Source organism: Ochlerotatus camptorhynchus, unplaced genomic scaffold (assembly GCF_037179485.1).
Source record: "Ochlerotatus camptorhynchus isolate MF236.1 unplaced genomic scaffold, CSIRO-AGI_Acam_v1.1 ptg000112l, whole genome shotgun sequence".
Lineage (NCBI taxonomy): Eukaryota > Metazoa > Arthropoda > Insecta > Diptera > Culicidae > Ochlerotatus > Ochlerotatus camptorhynchus.
The window spans coordinates 1,308,343-1,315,551 of NW_027040602.1; positions in this window are offsets into that span (position 1 = coordinate 1,308,343).

The following is a 7,209-nucleotide window of genomic DNA, read 5'->3' on the forward strand; positions in this document are numbered from 1 at the left end:
TTCCAACATACAGCTCACCAGCATTATCTGTGTTGAGCACCCAAAAGCTCAGCATTACTCATCAATCACGACAAAACGGTTCTTTTCAGGACCACCATAAAATTGTTAAAGAGTATTTCTGAGCATTTGTCAAGCTCATCAATTGGATGTCAGTTGCCATATGTTTAAATCTATCATACCATATATTTTTAAGGCAACATTGGGGGTGCAATTTCAAAAACATAAGTCGTCGCGGCATGAAAGTGATTTGATTTTGATCCAGAGATGATGGATTTTAATTCTTTATGCGTCAATCGTTAGGATTTTTTTTCTATGAATCTGTTAAAATTAAGGCTTTATCATTTTTCAAAATGCCACTATTGAAAATTATCACCGATTGCCTGCGAAAAGCGCTTTCCCTAACACAGATTTCAGAATTGAGTTCCATCTGGTCTTACCGAAAGCTGTTCATTCAATCACCCGTGTGTGGTGAGTGGTGGGCCATCTATGCCAAGCGCGTCACCCTCGTTCCAAACAACATACTGCTCACCAGCCTCATCCTAATAGCTCAGCATTACTCATCAATCACGACAAAACGGTTCTTTTCAGAACCATCATAAATAATTGTTGTTTAAGAGTTAATTTTAATTGAACGTTCGCTCGCCTTGCTGCCAGTCACATCACCCCCAAAGTTGATAATGTACCCAGCAGCCAACCGTTTGTGGTCAAAAGCGCAACAGTATTGAAGTGGTACATAAAAATTCTCGCAATGACCGAATACCGCATGACCTTGTCAATTTACCAGAAACATTTCGAATTAAAATAAGGCTTTCTCAAGGACACTAGAAAAAGTAAAAACATCTCTAATTTATATAATTGATCGCGAATATCTCACGATTCGTAAATTTTAACAAGAAATTCCTCCGATCAATGTTTTTTGGTTTTTTTTTTTATTATCTATTGATGTGCTCTCCTCCTGTTACTCCTTTCGGGGACGTCATTTCATTCGAAAGGATTTCTTTCACTGGACTTAAGCCAACCGGTGGAAACTAACGATTTTAAATTGGCTCACTACTTGACTAGATCCCAAGCAAATCGATTGTTTGTTTTGATTCGCTATGAAAGTTTGTCAGATAAAATGAGAGGTTCGTGGATTTTCCTATGTTTCGAGGGGTGCATCGATTAGCTTGGGACCGAAGATAGTACCAGAGCTGAGCCAAAAAGTTAAGCACGATTCTACGGGACCTACTAGTCTCTATGCATAAGCTATCGTCGGTCGCAGTTGTTTTGTTGTTGTGATGTGCGGGACTCGGTGGCCTATTGGCGTCCGTATTTGCTTACTGAACAGAAGATCGTGGGTTCAATCCCAGGCCCTTTTACATTACTGAGTTGATAGGGTAGGGTTATTTCCATATCAGGCAAAAATAATAGCATAATTTTCCAAATTTAATCCAGATCTAATTTACTCTTTCCACTAACAAAATCGATCCCTAGTAACAACGGATGTCGAACTAACAATCCTTCCTCACCCCGATGACCGTAAGATCGTAACTGGCACCGTTATTGATCTATTGAAGACTGATTCACCGGAGTCACGCTGAGAATGGACTAATCCCAAGCCCAATAATTTAGATCTTCGTGGCAGTTTCGCTGGATTTGCTCATTCACGGAGTAACCGGGTAGAAAATATGATCTTGATATCAAACAATTCGACAGTGAGCATGCATAAGGGCCTATACGCGATGATCGATTCTCTTCGTCGATTTTCTCTTTTGTTAATAACTCGCTAGATTTAACGTTTCTCGTTGCGTTTTCTGTTGCTATTGATAGCCAATACAACCTGTTACTACTCTGCATTGAACAAATTCTAGAAAATTGTTTCGCCTAGCTGTAGCAATGCAAAGAGAAAATCGATGAAGAGAATCGATCATCGCGTATTCGCCCTTATGAATGCTCACTGTCGAATTATATGGATTAGCATGACATAAGAGATCAAGAAATAATATCAGAAATTTGCTACCGCAATATCGTTCCAATGATGATATCAAATCAATAACAAAATAATAACATTTAGATCTATTTTGGTATGGAAATATCAGAAGTTGTTTTTAAAGTGGTATTCGGCATGCTATTTTTTTGAATTTTTTTTTTGATAATGTCTCCGATTCTAAACGTTGTCTCACCATGCAAACAAGCTCGCTCTACATCGCTTCTTTTTATGTAATTTTCGTCCAAAGAGGGTTCGCGAACCTCAGGTTGATAATCGACGTCTTATCCATTTCAATATCAACTTTGGATATCAATAGTAATTTTTCTATCCGGGTAACAACTACGAGCTGTTTGTTCATGCTTAAGCTCATGCTCGCTGTTTTGAAGAGTATAAACAAACGGATTATTAAAGAAATCTTTTAAAGAATGTCTAAGTGAAAACTAGAACCCTTCATAGAAATATAATCAAAATAAATTGTCGAAAGAGGGAGACGAACCAGGCTCTGAGATGGATAATAACTAGGTAGGTCATGACTTTTCATACACATTTCCTGACAGTTGGTGATTCCAGCTGCTACACGGGTAAGTTGAACATTTATTAGCTGCGTTGTGGGTGATTTGCCCATAATTAATATCGGCAGATTTTCACACAGGCAATGGCTGTAAGTTTCTTTAATACAGTAACCTAACCTAACCTAACCTAACCTAATTGCCGAAAGGTAATTTGCTCAATTATATGTGCACGAAGGAATACTTTTAACTAGTAAATTGTTATCTGGAGGTTACTTTTAGGCTTGCCCATTGCTCCACTACTCAGACTGAAAAAAACAAAGACGGGACAGTAAATTTGTGTAATTACGCACTAAAAGAGCATCTTTCCAAGGTTTAAAGAGCATTTCATTGTTTAAATATTACAAAACTCATTTTCCCATTTACAAATTCATGCTTTGATTGCATGCATTTCGTGTGATGTCATAACCTTTCGGCGAATCTCCATCCTTCTGCGCAGTGCCCAGTATCATCATCATCATCATCAACTGCACACCCCATTAACGTCAAAACAAATAAAAGTCTCCCGTAAGCCAGACAAAACTCACTCTTCCTTTACTCCAGACTTCAGTAAAAAAAAAGAACCTCCACTGCAGCAGAATCGGACGATCGAAAAACAAGCAAAAATCTCCCAAATATGGCAATAAGGGAAGATAATATTAATAAAATGAAATAAACAGGAACTCCGCCCTCCTCATATTGCCCTTTCCGCTGTTTAGTGAACCATCCCGTCCTGTATAGTCGAGGTGAAACTTTTTCCTGAAATCTCCATAAAAATACCGTTGAGGAAAAGTTTTCCCTCTTGGATGTAAATAATACCCCCTTTTGCTGCCCGACCAGCAGCGGTAGAAACTCAGTTGCCAACCGAAAACTATCTTCACTCTATGGACAGAACTATCCACTGCGAAACTCATCGGGGGGGGGGGGGGGGGGGGTACAAATAGATAGAGCCGCAACACAGAATCGAGAGCCAGAAAAAAAGTAGGCAAATAAAATTAAAATTCTTCTTCTCTTCGTCCGACACGGGTAAGTGCATTTACTCGAAAGTTTCAAAATAATACTCAACTTCCGGCCAGCCACTTTGAAGTTACGGAAGACTTGAAAATGTGCGCTTCTTCCCATTCCGTGAGTCAGTGACGGACAAAATGAACAAACTGACTGAAGTTCCGTGTTAATGCTGTTTGCCAAACTTTACGAATTCCACCTAATTGTTACGCATCAAATCGACATCAATTCTAATTGCTCAATTCGATTTTATACCGCACGTAAAAACCCTCCAAATTTCCAGAAAATTATTACGGGCTCACACATTTTCAACTCGATTATAAAATGTAAAACGAAATTATCACCCGCCCTATCACATCATCGTTCCGATAAGGAAGGAAGGAAGGAAGGAATGCAGCAAACATAACCCCCTTTCGCCGTCAATTCTGGAGAAGCAATGTTTACCACCACCCCCCTCATGGGCCGCAGGGAGGGAAGCAATGAAAAAGCAATCAAAACATGCTTAGGACAACTCTATCGAAATCCACAGCAATCCCGTTCGCTACACACATAAACAGTGCGGTGGCGGCAGGAGGACATGGGACAGGACACTCCAGGGCGGCCGTTATTGTTATTACACTTTTATCGTGAGTTGAGCAAAAATCGAGCACTCGAAAATCCCAAAGCGTGCTTTGATTGCAGAGCCAACCAAAAGCTTGCAAAGAAGAGTAACTTTCGGTTCGGTTGCTGTGATTATTATTGCCGTTCGTCGTCGCCAGCTAGGATAACCGGTCGGTGGGAGGTGAATCACGTGGAGTCAAACGAAGGACCAAAAATCACGTGTTTGTGAATGTGGTAAAATGTGCTGAGTGTTGTTACCGTGTGCCATAATGGCGACCAAATCAAGAGAATTGAAAGAGCAAGCAAAAGTCGTTTGCCAAGTGAAAATTGTCGCACCTGTACGGTGCCAAGATTAAACGGGACTTTTCAGACTGGCGTAAAGTGGTATCGGTTTTCAGTGTTTTGAACTAGAGTGATAAAAGTGGATTATGGGAGAAGCTGAATGGAATCGAACAGCGTACAGAATTTTCTAGCTCTGATTGTCCAAACGCAATTCTTGTTTTAATCTAATATGATATCCAAGAGTTGTGACTGGACATCCGTGGCTCGAAATAAGGAAACTACTACTAACAGTTTGTGTGACCAGTGAATCAGTAAAATAGTAGAACAGACTTAAAAGAAAACAAACCTTACATCTACAGGACGTCATCAATGTTCAAATAAATAAAAATTAATACACGTGAAAGAAGCACATCTTGAAAAAACTGGATGAACGTCGATTTTGTGAAAATCCACCGATATTAATTATGGGCAAATCACCCACGACGCAGCTAATAAATGCTCAACTTACCCGTGCAGCAGCTTGAATCCTAATGACATTTCACCAACTGGCAGGAAATGTGTATGAAAAGTCATGGCCTACCTAGTTATTATCCTTCTCATAGATTTCGATTCTTTTTATCGACTTTCTCTTTTGTTACCCAAGGCTATGCAATCACATTTACCACATAGGGCAAACCGCTCTAATGTTGGCCTATAGATCTAAGATTGTGCCCATCGCTAAAAATCTGTTATTTATCAATTTTATCTAGATGAACGCGTCATTGGGACGGTACTAATGGATATTTTTGGTCGCTATCTATGTATGGGCCCAAATTAGGGGCATATAGGCCGAAATTACATACATTTCCCCTAGTTTGATAAAGGAAGTTATGTGCACAAAACATCAAATACAGTAGTCAATATTTGTACAGTTGAGTTCTTAACGAAAGAGAATGTCGCGGAAGATTCGGATCTAATATGGATGGCCCTTAAAGTGAAAGTGAATCGGATTAGAATGACTCACTTATCGATTTTTTTGCAAAATAACGCAGCGCTCAATTGAAAAAACTCTTCCTTGCAAAATTAAAGAACTAAAATTGCTATCTCTAGCAATTTTTACAAGATTGATTTCTGAAAACCATTTTCTAAGTTCAATTTTAGGACCATAATCATAGTGCTAACTTTGTTCATCAATTACACAAGTATTTCGTATGAAAGGTCATATTTCGCTCCCGTAGATCGTTTCAAAATATTGTTAGGAACATTTCCTCCGAAGACAACATACCTGTAAAATGCATTATTTCAATGCAAACCATTTTTTGTAACGCAATTCCAAGCATTAGATTTCGTTTTCCTAAGCAATCAACTGGCTTTTGCATGTATCTGTGCGTAAGCATGTATCTGTGTGGAAGTAAAGCCGTTTGTCCGCGGCTCATGAGTTGATGGGTCGATAGGTAGGGTCCAGGTGTGGGAGCTGCCTCCCTGGCGTTGGAAGCATTGGTGCTCAGCACGGACCGCAAGATCGACGGAAAACAAATCAAAGGAAAAAATATGATCCTCGATTTTCACAAGTTGTTTCACAAGTATTTCATGATAAGGCTTGTACTCGAAAAAAATGCACCATTTTTATCCGTGGGTAAAAATTGATGAAAATCTGGGTATAACTAGTTTGGAGTGAATTGTTTACATGTGCAAAATTTCATAACAATCGGTTCAGTGGTTATTGAGATGTCATGGAAACAAGAAGAAAATCGCCGGAGAATTTTGCGCGCCGTCATGGAAAATCCGACTGCGACCATGAGATGGATCGGAAGACAACTGGGAATCACCCATACAACTGTGTCTCGGGTGGTAAAATCGTTTAAGGAGCCCCAGACGACCGAGCGGCGGGCTGGAAGTGGAAGAAAATCCGGCCCGGAAGGTGTTGGATTATTTCCGTAATCGTAATCCGAACCTTTCGATTCGCGACGCGGCTCTGAAGGCAAAGTGTTCCGCCTGGTTCGTTCAGCAAACCATGAAACGAGCTGAGCTTTGTGTATTCAAGGTCCGGAAGGCACCGAACCAGCGTGATCAACAAAACACGGCGGCCAAATCCCGCGCAAGGAAGCTGTTTCGAGAGTGGTTAACGAAACCGATGTGTGTGGCAGACGCAAAGCAGATACCGGGGCTGGAGTTCTACGTTGCCAAATCACGGTTTGATGTTCCGAAATACATAAGGATGAAGAAAGTGGACAAATTCGCCAAAAAATACTTGCTCTGGCAGGCCATATGCCAATGCGATAAACTGAGTAAACCGTACATCACAATGGGTACCATCAACAGCGAAATTTACCGCACCGAGTGCCTCCAGAAGCGTCTGTTGCCCTTCCTGCGGTCCCACGGAGGCGAGACATTATTTTGGCCGGACCTGGCATCATGCCATTACGCGCGATCGACGTTGGATTGATACAGAGACAATAACGTTGTTTTTGTATCAAAAACCGCCAACCCCCCAAATTCACCAGAGATTCGTCCGGTGGAAAGATTTTGGGCCGTAATGAAGGCCAAAGTTCGAAAATCGTCCAAGGTGTTTAAGAACGAGCTGGAGTTGAAGAAAGAATGGATGAAAGTGACCAAAAAGGTCGGCTCCACCATTGCACCAAATGTAATGAGGAGTCTTAGGGGAAAGGTGCGGGCTTTCAGCTATGGAAAGGAAATTGAATAAAGTAATTATGCCAAAACATAATTCATATGTATTAGTTCATTCGCTGAAAGTTTCAAGAAAATCCGATTTAAAATAAATTTTTGGCGAACACTTTTGTCTGGTGCATTTTTTTCGAGTACAGG